The following is a 14,520-nucleotide window of genomic DNA, read 5'->3' as shown; positions in this document are numbered from 1 at the left end:
TAATACCTTTAATTATTTTGTATCGTAAACTTTGGGATAGTGTCAAGTTAGTACCTGAATTTTTGAATGTGTAGTTGTATTCAAACTTTTAAAAAGTGTAATTATCTTATTATTTGATGACATATGCAATTTATAATTTTTTAAAATATAAAACTATTCTTTAAAAAAAGACATTGTTCTGGGCCGCTATACATAACAAAGAGTATAAACAGGTCGACCACACCATGCCGAACGAGCTATCATCCAACATTGGGACCACTCACCGACACATTAACTCCGACTCGGAAGGGGGAGGTGAAGATACCTTATCTCAACTTGAGAGAGCTTAATCTAGAGCAGCAGCAATCACACCGGTTCTCAATGTCGGCCATGCCTATCTACTTGGTCGCTTAGCCTCTTAACCGAATACTACTGACTATTGGTTGGGGCCCTGGTTTCATTTTGGGCTACTATAGCAACTAAACTCCTGTTTTGATTTGGTTCACTTGTCTTTTTTGTTTCGTAGTTAGGAGTGGTCACGGGTTGAGCTTTTCATGAGCTATTCGAGCTTGGTTTGGCTCGATTTAAATCGAGCTTTGAGCTGAATTCGAGTTCAATATATAGGCTCATTTGTTAATCGAGTCGAGCTTGAGCCCAGTGAAACTCAGCTCACGAGCATAGTATTAAATAAATAATTTTTATTTTCTTGTATGTAAAATAAAAATAATTTTTATAATTCTTAATTTTTGTCTGAAAATTAAAAAATAATAATTGATGGAGCGCAATCCGGTCGGTCCTAGCTGCTGGTTACCTCGCCTCTGATGGAATCGGGGGTGCCTGAAACAAGGAAGGAAATGGAGACTTCCGGGGAGGAACCCGGTTGGAACATTTCGAAGCTCAAGTTAGTACTCTTGAGAAGGCAAGGGAAATGAAGAATTTCAAGACTAGAAAGCGCAAAAATCACATACCCTCTTCTTTGTGAGATGGGGGCCTTTTATAATCACCCTATACACTTACTTCCATACCTCTGCCAGATCGGGTGTCATTTCCTCTGCCAAATCGGGTGTCATTTCTTCTGCCAATTACCAGTTCGGGTGTCATAACCTCCACTGCCAGCTACCAGGGCCGCCTCTGTCCGTCTGAGATGGCGGTGGCAGGTGGCCGTTGGATGGCGGCTATCATGTGTCGGACCCCTAATCAATCAAGTGCACCGCTTCTGTGTACAGGTCTCCTGGGCAACAGGTACGGTTGTTCAATCAAGACACTTGGAGCCGAAGTGGTGTGTGAGGTGAAGTCTTGAGCTCGGATAAAAGTGTGGCCCGAATTGCCTCTGAGTGGGTAGTTCGGGTTTTTGCCTTTTGTGCTTTTTGTAAGGCTCAGGACCTCGAAGGGAGAGCTCGGGTTGTGGGCCCGCTGCCGTGCCGAGCTAGCGCTTCTGCCAGGTCACTCTCGGTTACTTCCACGTGTCGCATGGCCAAGGGGTCAGATCAAATCTTCCTCCATCAATAATTTTATAAATATAATTTTTATTTTTCAAAATACATTTAGTTTATATTTGAGCTTGAAATTATAAGCTATGAACCGAGCAGAGCTCAAACTCAAACCTAATACTATTCCTATGACCTGAGCTCGAATAGTCAATTTTTCGACTCGAATCCACCCCTATTCGTTGTAGACGTAGGCACTAGACAACAAAGCAATGCTGGAAATACAAAAAAATTTGATTAATGCAAGACTTGAGCTATGCAACTATCAAGCTTTCTGTATTCTTAATGAAAGAGAGGGATCTTCAGGGATGGGGATGCGGATTGCAGAATACTCCGGTGGTGGGCGTAGGCACTAGACAGAATTCTCCAGATTGCGTCCGGTGCTGATGCAGATTGCAGAACGCCTCTTGCTTGAGACCATTTGCACCTCCTCGTCCTGTAAACTCAGTTTGGAAGGAGTATAAATACAAATATGTAGAATACAAAACTGCATTTTATATTAATTTATATATATTTGTATTTATATTCCTTTCAAACTGAGCCGTAAGGGGAAAGGAAAAGACAATATTGAGAAATGCGAGTCCAAAATTGTACCGCCATCCATCCTCAACAACCATGTTATTATTCAATATTTATTTATTACCAAAAATACAAAAGCGATGTGTCCCCTCCTCACCTGGGACCTGGGAGACTGGAAACCTGAAACTCTCTTCTTCACCTAGTAAGTAGGAAGTCGGGATCTCTGGTCACCTCATTCCATTTTCTTAGTGCAAAGAAATCCCATCCATAAACCAATGTCAAGAAACAAATATGATGTGGAAGTTCAGATCAAGCCCACCAGAGCTTGCTTAATTGGGCGAACCATTGACACTTGAAAATTACTTAAAGCTATCTTCTCAATAATTATGGGTCATTTTGCAAGTGTAAGAGTATGGAGAATCAGAATAGCATTCCAGTAAATGTGAATTAGTTCCAATGGATCCCCATATTCCCAGCAAGTCATGAAGAAGTCAGCATGAAAATACCCAACCTCCTCTTGATCCAACCCATTTTCTTCTTTGGCTAAGCCTAACCACCTCGAAATTAATCCAACCATCCTACTCATAGAAAATCCTGAATGACACTACCGCTCCAAACCCATCTTGCCAACCGGTAAAGCGTCATCCTTGATGGTTCCATACTTCCATGTGCCATTCGGATAGCTGCAAGTTCTTCTCCAATTCATCCAGAACAGCTCTTCCACCTGCATGAATACAGAAATGCTCGAAAGCCAATTTGAAGTCGGGGATGTATGGTTTGATCTTCATCTTGAGGAGCTTCCTTCCGACCAATGTAGCAAAGAAGTGCAACTGCTCCAACATTGGCAGAACAAGAGGACCCAGAGTAGTAATGTTGGTCTTCCCGAACGAGGAGAGTTAGAAAGTAACCGCAAAAGGTAGTATTTGGGGCTCAAGACTCTACACTCCTCTACTAAATGCTTGACGTGAATACCTGAATTCATAACCAGCTTGATAATGGAGGTGGTTAGTGGTTAGAGATTGGATATATCAATTATGAGAAAATTAGATGATAGGGTTAATACGAGTACTAACTTGAACACTAACTCCAAAGTTCAGGATACTAAAATAATTTTTTTCCTTTTTAAAATTAACTTATTAGTTTTGAAACTATAACTCCTAGATGATTCTTTTTTATGTTTTGCGCCTTTTTTTTACGTAAAAAGGCACTCCTTTAATAAGAAATTTGTTTTTTCTTGTCTGTTTCGTGTAGCTTTTTACTTTTTAAACAGTACCAAGATAGAAAAAAAAAAAAGGATTTGATTTGTTCTAACAACTCTTCTTGATCCCATACGATTCTATGCATCAAAGATTATACTTGAACCTTGTTAGTGGACCATCAATACGAATCCGTATCCATATTTTTTTATTTTCTTTTTATAAGCAATAGAAATGGTAAGTTAGATGCTCTACAGTCATGCACCAAAAGGCTATGTGGCTAAAGAGGGAACCCAATTGATCCTCTATCTGTATCTGATGAATTTGGAAATTGGAATTTGGAATTAATACCAAGTAAAGTTGATTAGTTTAATATAATTTTGAAAAGTAGTTATTTTTGGGTGTTGGTAGGTTGTAATTTGTAAAGGCCCAAAGGGGTTGTGCACATCGATTTTAACAGTTTTGATTATTCTAAAACATAGAATGGAGCCTTTTAATTTGGTAGCTCTTGGTGGTCCAGTGAGAAAAGCCATCTAGCCGGACTGAGAGACATAACAAGGTACAGGCACCTGAGGTGACAGGGAAGGGATGGGGAGGGGATGGAAGAGGGAGGGCCAGGGGTGATCAAACCAAAAGAGTGGGTTGTTGCTTGTTGGACTTTTGACCGACAATAAGTCATGTTTTGTATTCAACATCATCATCATAATCTCTAAAATTATTACGTAAATCCTCTCGATCTACCTGGTGATTGCAGGGGGAAGGCAAGGTAAGAGCCGTCGGCGTCGGTAATGGACTGACTGATTGATGGATAGCCATAGACATGAATACTTAAATTAAAGGCAGCAACGGTAGAGAATAGAGATGATGTTTTACCTGTCGGCGGCTACTGCTGATTGCTGACGCTTTTCTTTGATATGGTGGTATCATGTCAAGTCATCCCATCTCGACTCACTCGGACGGAGCTTCTAGTTCTGGTTGCCCTGCTCACGTGTCACGAGTAGAGAGTAATAGTAGCAGTAACCCCTACTCAGCTGCGCCAGATGAATCGGTTCATGCCATTGTCAGACCAGGTGTCAAGCTCATATCAAATACACTTGATGCTGAATAGAGGACCAGTAGTAATAGTAGTAGTATTGTAGTACAGAGGAGGGACCATGGACTATATGAGATATCACCCGACAACCCCAACTTGTCATAGGTGAAGCTTGGCGAGGTGCCAACGGTGTATGTGTCTTGGGTGGGCTGTTCTCTTTTCTCTAAGGGGGTTTGTCAATTGCATTTCCCGTAAATAGTAATATGATTTTCTAAGATTGTAAATTAATTTTTTATTACATAAGACGTATATAAGTTAAGAACGAGATTCTGTGTACTTGTACTTGCCACTTTCCATATAATATAAAATGCTTTTTTATTAATTTGTATTCTCGTTGTTGCTTTTGTTGCTTCTTTTATTGTTTCGTAGGCTAACTCGACCCATTCAAGTGCCACACGGGACCTCGTCGATTAGCCTCATGACAGTTGGTATCAGAAAGGTTTGTACACAAAGCGCATTCCATCCTACTTGCCACAGCACGATTTGTCCCACGACGTGCCCACGTTGTTTCTTGCACAATGAAGAAGCGAGAGATCCATGCTAAGATCCAAGAAGGGATCTCTCAGGTGTTTGAGCTCGATGATGAGCCTAGAGGTGGCTCGCCAAAAGACAAAACCACCACGTCCAAGCCTAGCAAGCGTGAAAAGTCCGTTGACAAGCTCACCGCCATGGACAAGCGCATCATACGATGCGAGGTAGCTGTAGGTGAAGCTTGTGATCATGTTGATGAGTTCCACCTCAACCTTGAGAGCCTAGCTGCAGTCGTTGAGAGATTGGAGGAGCGCTCCAGCGACACATCCCACACATTGAATAGCATCCCCCTAGAAGGCTTAGTGACCTGCCTTCAAGCTCAGCTCAAGGAACTGAAAGGGGAGGTGACCCTTTTGAAGAAGTTGGTGGTCAGTGCCGCCAACGCGCCGACCACCCCAATGCCTCCCAAGATCAAAGTTCGTGAGCCTACCCCTTACGCAGGGGCCCGTGATGCCCAAGAGCTTAACAACTTCCTGTAGCAAAAGGAATAGTATTTCTCTACCATTGAACTAGTGGACGAGACAGCCAAGGTACGCACAGTTGTTATGTATCTCACTGATGTTGCTATGCTTTGGTGGCGCAGGAGATGTGCTGATGTAGAGCGAGGCCTAAGCTCCATCGACACTTGGGCCATGTTCAAAACTGAGATAAAGCGCCAATTTTATCTTGAGAATGTGGAGTACCAAGCCCGCCGAAAGATTAAGAACTTGAAGCACACAGGCTCTTTGCACGAGTACGTGAAGGAGTTCTCTGCCCTGTCGCTTGAGATCACCAGCATGTCAAACAAGGACTTGCTCTTCAACTTCATGGACGACCTTCAACAGTGGGCCGAGCTCGAGCTTCAACATCGAGGTGTGAATGACCTTGCCACAGCCATGGCGGTTGTTGAACAGTTAGTGGACAACAGAAGACCTAACAAAGATGGGTTGAGGCCTAACAACTTCCAAGGCCAAGGCAAGCCAGAAGGAGACAAGAAGCCTTACTTTTCCCCAAAAGGCTCAACTAGATACAACAAGCCCAATGATGGGAGGGGCTGGAGAAAGCCCGAAGGGGAGTCTCGCTTCAGGGATGGGAGCTTTGCCAAAAGACCCCCTCCATCACCATGCTTCCTTTGTGGAGGCAAGCACTGGACAAGGGAGTGCCCAAATCCAGGAAAGTTGAATGCCCTCCTCGCAAAGCTCAGTGATGATAAACGTAGTGATGAGGAGAAAGAAACAGAATAACCAAAGATGGGGGCCTTACAGAGATTCAATGTCTTGAAGAAGAAAGGGACCACCCAGAAGACTCAGAAGGCCGCACAGAAGGGGCTGATGTACATTGGGATATCCATAAATGGGAGGCCTACAAAAGTTATGGTTGACACGGGCGCCACCCACAACTTCATCTCGGTGGAAGAGGCACAACGCCTGAAGCTCACTCCAACTAAGGAGACGGGGTGGCTAAAGGCAGTAAATTCTAGTGCAAAACCCATCGAAAGGGTGGCTCATGGAGTAGAACTACAAGTGGGAGACTGGAAATGGCTTGTTGATTTATCTGTAGTTCCTATGAATGATTTCCAGGTTATCTTGGGCATGGATTTCCTATCTCAGGTGAAGGTGGTGCCCGTGCCCTTCCTCAATTCTGTTTGCATCTTTGAAGAGCCCTTGCCTTGCGTGGTACCAATCATGCTTAGGGCTGACCAACCAAACAAGCAGTTATCAGCCTTGCAGCTCCGGAAGGGTGTTCGAAAGGGCGAGGCTACCTACTTAGCCACCATGGTGAACCTTGAAGCATAGGAGTCAGTTCCAAGAAGTGTACCCCCAAAGGTCATGGCCGTTCTAGACAAATTTGTGAATGTTATGCCACCGCAGCTCCCAAAGACATTGCATCCCAGGCATGAAGTTGATCACAAGATCGAGTTGGAACCAGGTGCCAAGGCCCCAACTCACCCTCCATATCGCATGGCTCCTCCAGAACTTGATGAGTTAAGGAAGCAATTGAGTGAGTTGTTGGAAGTTAGGTTTATCCAACCTTCCAAAGCTCCTTATGGAGCACCAATTTTATTTCAGAAGAAACATGATGGCTCACTTCTCTTTTGCATTGACTATCGGGCTTTGAACAAGCTCACCATTAAGAACAAGTACCCCATCCCTCTAGTTGTAGACTTTTTTATCAGTTGAGCCATGCCAAGTACTTCACCAATTGGACCTGCGTTCGGGCTATTATCAGGTCCGCATTGCTGAAGGTGATGAGGCCAATACCACTTGTGTCACAAGATATGGGTCCTTTGAATTCCTTGTCATGCCTTTTGGGCTCACTAATGCCCTGACTACTTTTTGTACTTTGATGAATCGCATTTTTCATCCTTACCTCGACCAATTTGTTGTTATTTACATTGATGATATTGTAATTTATAGTAGTTCAATGGAGGAGCATATTGACCACCTCCGCATTGTATTCCAAGTACTACGGGAGAATCACTTGTATGTGAGGAAGGAAAAATGTTCATTTGCTTGGGAGGAGGTGGCCTTCCACGAGCACATCATCCGTGCGGGCACCATCAGCATGGACCCCGCCAAGGTCAAGGCCATTCAAGATTGGGAGCCCCCTACCACATTGAAAAAACTTTGTTCATTCTTGGGGCTTGTCAATTACTACAAGAGATTCATACCAAGCTACTCAGCTCGGGCTGCCACTCTGACTGACCTCCTGAAGAAGACATGTGCATGGAGATGGACAGAATCATGTAACTTGGCCTTTGAAGACTTGAAGAAGGTTGTGTCAGAAGAACCGGTGCTGACCCTACCGGACCCCAACAAGCCCTATGAGATGCACACTGATGCTTCAAACTTTGCTATTAAGGGTGTATTGATGCAGGATGGCCACCCCGTTGCTTTTGAAAGTCGTAAGTTCAATGAGGTTGAACAAAGATACACGATGCAAGAGAAAGAGATGAAGGTCATTGTTCATTGCCTCCGCACTTGGCGGCATTATCTTCTTGGCTCCCACTTTGTTGTGAAGACAGACAACATAGCCACTAGCTACTTCCAGTCTCAGACGAAGTTGAGCCCAAAGTAGGCACGTTGGCAAGACTTTTTGGCCGAGTTTGACATGACATTGGAGCACAAGCCTGGACCTATGAACAAGGTTGTCAATGCTCTCAGCAGGAAGACAGAACTAGCTGCCCTCTCCTTCAGCAAACCATCTGCATGCCAAATTACAGTGGACCTCAAAGACTGCATCCGAGAAGGGCTCAAGAAGGACCCCCAAGCCAGTAATCTGATGCAAGTTGCACGTGAAGGGAAGACTCGGCGGTTCTGGGTTGAAGATGATCTCTTAGTCACTCAGAGTGGTCGAATGTTTGTTCCCTGGGATGATGACTTAAGGAAGAAGCTTCTTCGGGAATGCCATGATAGTCTTTGGGTTGGACATCCTGGCTAGCAACACACACTTGCCTTGCTGCAACATGCTTATTATTGGCCTCGCATTGAGGATGATGTGAGAGAGTACACTAGGACCTACTTGATCTGTCAACAGGACAAGCCCGATCACCAGAAACCCACGGGATTACTTCAGCCATTACCTATCCCTATGCGCCCTTGGGAGAGCGTTTCTATGGACTTCATCAGTGGCTTGCCCAAGGTTGGAGATTATGCTTCCATTTTAGTCGTAGACAGATTCTCTAAGTATGCAACTTTCATTCTTGCACCTAAGTCATGCACCGCCGAGGAGACAACATACTTATTTTTCAGGCACGTTGTCAAGTATTGGGGCGTACCACAGAACATTGTCAGTGATCGTGATCCCCCGCTTCACCAGCGCCTTTTGGATAGAACTCTTCAAGCTCATGGGATCGCAGTTGAACTTCTCCAGTAGACACAGTTCTCTTACAATGCACAGAAGACCTCGACAACGAACAAGAGTCCATTTGAAGTCATCACTGGCCAGCTGCCGCAGTGCCCACACACAGTTGCAGTCAAGTACCAGGGAAGAAGTCCAAAAGCATTCACCTTCACCAGGGACTGGAAAGAAAACCTTGACCTTACCCGAGCTTCCCTAGAGAGAGCCTCCCGAAGAATGAAGAAATGGGCTGACCAAGGTAGAAGATTTGATCCCTACCAAATAGGCAACCTAGTAATGTTCAAGCTCCACCCAAACAACCTTCAACTTTTAGGAGAGTTCACCCTGGTCTCGTAAGGAAATATGAAGGGCCTTGTGAGATCGTCTCCCGAATAGGACAGATCGCCTACCGTCTCAAGCTACCCTCATGGATAAAAGTTCATCCAGTTTTCCATGCCAACCAATTGAAACCTTATCATGCTGACACCCTTGATGACACCCAAAACCAATCCCACTGACCTCCGTCAACTTTCCAACCACCAAAAATCCGCAAAGTATTTCTCATCTATGGCCATAGGACCTCCCCTTCTACCCAGACTCCTCAAAGAGAATACCTGGTGAAGTGGTCCAGACCTGGTGAAGAAGAGAGTTGGGAGCTTGCTGAAGACCTCCTACCTTTTGCCAACAAAGTTGAAGAATACCTAAAGCAGTGATCTCTGAGGACGTAGATCGAATTAGGCGGAGGAGACTGTCACAGGTGAAGCTTGCCAAGGTGCCATCAGTGTGTCAGTGTATGTGTCTTCGGTGGGCTGTTGTACTCTTTTTGTAAGGGGGGTTTTGCCAATGGCATTTCTTGTAAATAGTAGTATGATTTTCCAAAAGTGTAATGTAATCTTTTGTCACTCCCCCAAAAGCTTAAGCTACTCTTTGAGGGGAGGTAGATAGTTGAATGGAACTAAGACGTGTAAAGGTTAAGCACGAGATCCCCTCGACACAAAACTGGGTGCTTGTGCTTGCCACTTTCCATGCAATATAAAGTGCCTTTTTACTAATTTGTGTGCCTCGTTGTTGTCTTTGTTGCCTCTTTTATTGTTTCATAGGCTAATTCGACCCATTCGAATGCCACACAGGGCATCGTCGACCAGCCCCGTGACAAAGTGGCACTGCCTCTATGGCCTAAGTAGTTATTAGTCAGTACTGGCAATGTCTTAGCCCCACCCTACTTCCTTCTTCCTCCTCTTGCCTCTTTATGCGTGGCCCTTTAATTTAAGGGCGGTACAGTAGAATTAAGATTCCTAAGGGTGGATTGAACAGTAAAAACCTCCTTAACCCTATTTTAAAATAATCTCCCCAGGCCCCAATAAATAGCTTTTTGGTGGCTGTCGAACAAAGCTATGCTGACGTCGTGCCGTTATAATTATAAAAGCTTCTTTATTGCAATTTCCTAGTCCCCATATCTCCTCTTTCTCTTCCTAACTTCTTTAATAACCAAATAACGGGGACCCGTGCAATGTATAAGAAAATCTGAAAGATTTAATAATTTTATTTATTATTAATTGATATTAAATTAATAATCAAAATTTGTTATTAATTAACTAAAAGTATTTAAAGTTATTGTTAATATCTAAAACTTTAATAATTGTATCTTCATTTAATGTTGATTTATAGAAAATAATTATTGTTAATTTAATATGAACAAATATTTTTAATAAATTTATTTTTATTAATAATTTATAGTAATTTTAATAAATTTTAATATTTTTATTATTTTTAAATAAAATTTTGATTAACTTTAAAAAAATAAAAATAATTACAAAAGCTAACATTTTTATTAATTTCACTAATAATTAACAATGATAAAGGAATGACAACGAGATGGGCTTAGAGTGGGGCACCCCATCCCTATCCATGCCCCATAGTCAAGACACTCTACCCCATCCCCGCCCCGTCCCCAATGTCAAGCGGGTTCAAGGCAAGGCAACCACACCTCAATGTTGGGCGAATTCAGAGGCAAGGCACCCCACTCCTCATCAAGGATGGGGAATCCTCGAATTTCCCTGCCCCTTCCCCAATATTGGACGAGTTCAAGTAGAGGTGTAAATCGGGTTGTGCTGGGTCGAGCCTTGGGTTACGCCAAGCCGCAGACCGAGACAAGCTATGAAAGGTCTATTTTAAAAAAATTGAAAAAGATGTTTAAATTTTTATTTCATATGATTTTTTATGTATACAATTATATACAATTAAACCTATTCATGGGCCAGGTACCCCAATGGCCCGGCCTGACCCATTATTTTTCAGGCTTAGACAAAATTTCAAGCTCATGGGCTTGAGCTCGGGCTTTCTCAAATAAGCTCGGTCTCATACTATTACATATATAAAAGAGTACTTATGTTATATAATATATATATATATATATACTTCTTAAATTATTAATAAATATCAATTTACTATCAATAAATATAATTACTTTATTAATTTATTAAATTATTACTAAATTAATATAATATTAGTTTATAAAAAGATACTAAAAGTAAGACATCTTGTGTACAGATCAGGCTTCGGGCTCGAGCTCAAGTTTCGGGCTTTATATAAGGTTTGTTAATATTTATTTTTAGTGAAAGTTTAGTGGATTTTTAAATTAATTATTTTTTGATTGTTTAACCCTAAACTATTTATATTATTTGATTTATATCATGGTTTTCGAAACTAGACCAGACTGAAAAATTTGGGAACCAGTTAGGTGACCGGTTCCATTTTACCCCAGAACCGTTATTTTACCAAAAACCGTTGATTTGGTCAACAAACCATTGACCCAGGTGGTCAAACCATTTGAATCGTCCGACGGTTTTGGAAAACCCAAAGGTCTCTATCTTAAATATATTTTTTAAATGTAATAATAACATGCATTAAAGTAAGAGGCTTTAGAAAACCCAAAGGTCTCCCTCTAATAGTGTGTAGCTTTATTAATCTAATCAAGATAAGCAATGATTGTTGTTTAATATTTTTAAAACAAAAGAAAATAAAAAATGCAAAAAATAGAGAAAATATATAAATAGCTTCTCTAAAAGAAGAGGGTGCTGACATGGACAGACCAGTTTTTATATATATATATATATATATATATATATATATATATATAGATCATAGTTTTTAAAACCGAGCCAATGATCAAATCGATCAAGGGTCCTATTACCAGGTCGAATGGTCCGACCGTTCGAACCAAACACTCGGCCTGTTCTAACAAAAAAAATAAAAAACGTTCAAAACCGTTTGAATAGTTAACCGCCCGGTTCAGTGGTTCGCTGACCAAAATCAATGGTTTTTGGGGGAAAATGGAACCGATCACCTGACCAGTTCCCAATTTTTCCGGTCCAGTCTGGTTTTGAAATCCATGATATATAAGCAATCTCTCATTCTCTCTCTAGAATGCCTATGCCGTGTGGAAAGGGTTATTTGGAGAAAAGATTCACCGACGTGTCATTCATGGCTTGGTTCACTCCGTTTGGTTGCAACTTGTATGTGAGGTCACACTACAACAATACATACAATATTCAACATTTCAACTGACATTTCATAAATCATCTTTAATTGCACTGGAACATGCTCATGTCATGATATTACAACGTAATGAGCCACTTTCTTTCAATGATGAGATGTTCAGTTCATTCAAATCTGAAGCTATGGATACCTAGCCCAGCAGGTTACTCGCGAAGCATAGATAATTCAATGTTTGCTTTTCATTTCAACTTGGTCAAGATACATCCTAGTTAGCTAGTTTTGAGATTAACTAAAGCAAATTCACAATTCTTTCTGTTGGCAACCAATTTTAGAAGCCAAAACTTCCTTTGATACCAGTTTTGCAACATTGACATGGATGGTACAGGTAGAGACTAGAGACTAGAGAGAGACTCATGTCCATGTTGATTCAGTCCCCACTCTTAGTAAGGATTTACTTACCAAGTCTCTCATTAATCAAATGACGGTTTAGTTGCTGTATAGATATAAGTGAAGATTAAATGGAACTAAGATGTATTACAGATTTTCCAAAAAATTATAACTAACAAGTGAAAATTTTATCCAAGGCATTAAAATCTACAAAGATGGCCGTCTCTAGGTTCAACCAACATGTGCATTTATGGTTAAAAAAAAATGTAATATCATTAGGTTTTGTAGATTAAATGCACCTACAGACTTCAACGAAAGTTTTGAAATACAAACTGGACCTCCTTGGTCCAAAACTTCCAATCTCTGATGTTAGATGACATCATAAATGAATAATCTTTTAAAAAAAGAATAAACATTAAGGGGGGTGTTCAGAAACATCATATCTTTCTTTCTTTCTTTCTTTTTCTCCCCGGGGGGAGGAGGGACTGAGGGAGGGCCAAGGGAGAGAAAGGAGATATGACACACTTCATATCTATGGATGTTTTGCAGTTGTATCTAGAACCAATTGCCTCTCTAGAATCCAGTGGTTGACACCAACCAGCACCAAATCAAGGCAAATAGGTGATGCAAGATCCAACAAGTCAGATATAGGATTTTCTGCTTCTGATATTTTGATTTTTATTTTATCAGTTTAGTGGTCATACCTAACTGCATTAGGAGCTGGTTTTCTTAATTATACTATGAATCACCCTAATCGGATTATAAGTTAAAGAAGAAAAACAAGGGTAGCCAACCATCCCATCTTTACCCTCTCTTTTTCTATTTTTTTCCTGAAAAGGTAAAGTGCAGCTCTCATTTGTATATGGCAAAAATTGGAATTCATGTACAGCATAACCGATACATACTAGGGCTTTGTAAAATGTGACAATTAAGTGTAGTAAAAGTATCAACTTCAATTAATAAATAACATATCAAAGTCATGTATCCAAAAAAAAAGTCAAACAAAAGGAGCAAAGAACTTCCCTGAAACTCTTTTTGTTTTTTTTTTTTTTTTGATAAATAACTTCCTTGAAACTCTTTTGCATCAAAAGCCACAACCTAAAGGTACCCAAAGCTCTATAGATTGCCTCCTTTGAGTTTGCATTGTTCTCAAATATCCATTAGCTCCTTTTTACCCCAAACAATACAATCAAAGCAAAGGGCACCATTGATCATAAATCTTCTATGGACAGAGGGGAGTGCATAAAGAGATGATTGGCATAGTTTGGGATGCTAGGAGAATGGCTGTTGTGGACAGGTTCATCGGGAAGAAGTACCACTGCCGGCAGCAGCAGTGACATGGTGTCCTCATCAGATTATCTAGCTAGTCACAGCTTATCTTATCTTATCTGTTTCTTGTCTTATCTATAAGGATTAGTAGAGGATTAGTATCTTATCTAGGAGTCTGATATATCTTATCTAGGAGTTTGATTTATCTTAGGGAGTCTTATCTTTTCTTAAGTTAGGAGTCTTATCTATCTTATCTATAGCAGTCGAGTTTAACAAGGAGTCTTCCTACAAGGAGGACTCTCACCTCTTGTACTCTCCTATTTAAGGAGCTGAGATTATGGAATAAAGCATCAAATTTCCAGTCAAGAAAGAGAGCAAAAGGAGAGTTCGGTGATCTCTTGGACAAATCCCCCTTTAGGACGCCAAGATAGGTTTGGCTAGGAAGGGAAGGAACAAGGGAAAACAGGAGCTTTTCCCCGTGGACCAACCCGTGACGCGATCCTATTCCCGGGCCCATAACAATTTGGTATCAGAGCCTACCGTCATGGGAGATCTGGAGCAGCTCTCATCTAGGGTCCACGAACTGGAGCATAGGCTCGTGGAAACCAGCGTGGAGGTTCGTGAGGTCAAAGACGATGTCCAGGAGCTGCGACGCTTGCTGGAATCGTATTTCTCTAACAAGGAAAAGAACTCTGAGGGAACCGCCACCACCAACAGCCGCCGACCAGACTGGACAGAGACG

Source organism: Nelumbo nucifera, chromosome 6 (assembly GCF_055504915.1).
Source record: "Nelumbo nucifera cultivar China Antique chromosome 6, China Antique-T2T, whole genome shotgun sequence".
NCBI classification, from domain to species: domain Eukaryota; kingdom Viridiplantae; phylum Streptophyta; class Magnoliopsida; order Proteales; family Nelumbonaceae; genus Nelumbo; species Nelumbo nucifera.
Note: the sequence above shows the minus strand (reverse complement) of the source record.